Consider the following 691-nt stretch of genomic DNA (forward strand, 5'->3'; position numbering starts at 1 on the left):
CGCCGACCTTCCGATCATCAAGTCCTAGGCTATGTGGTTTAACCCACAGCGCCACTCGCATCCCTACATGTCTGGGTAGGCTTGTCTAAACAACAGTGTTTTTAACAAGGGCTGAACAGAGCACAGTGAAGGCACCTACTTGATGTCAACAGGCAGGGAGTTCCACAGTGTAGGTGGTGTCACACTGAAAGATTGATTTCTTATGAATGCAGAATGGGTATTAAGGAGTACCCGGAAAAGTGCCAGTTCTGCAGATCAGTGTGTGTGTGGGAAATCCTCATGAAAATTCACCAGCATTTCTGTGCTAATTTCTCCCAATAAACACACTTCTGTATGTAGTTTTGACTAAAGAACACATTTTTGCGAGCAAAGTTTCCTAACAATGAATTTTTGTGTGTCGTTTTCATTAGTGCATTAATTAGTAGGCATTCTTTACCCTAGTGTATGCATTTTTGCAAGCCCTGGTCTGTCAGAGAACTGCATTGCGAAAGTTCAGAGAAGTGTGAATTTCGAAGGATGGCTGTGTTTCGATTACCATATTGCTTCTGAAGGTGTAAATCTGGTAGATTCAATTTTATTTATTTATATTTTTTCATAAAGTTTTATTTGGTTTTACAAGTTCATTCACACAAATAAAATTCTTGCAATTTTTAAAATTAGAACAAGATTCTTCTGAATCTTAGGACTTCTC

This window comes from Podarcis filfolensis (assembly GCF_964270895.1).
Source record: "Podarcis filfolensis genome assembly, chromosome: 13".
Classification (NCBI taxonomy): Eukaryota; Metazoa; Chordata; class Lepidosauria; order Squamata; family Lacertidae; genus Podarcis; species Podarcis filfolensis.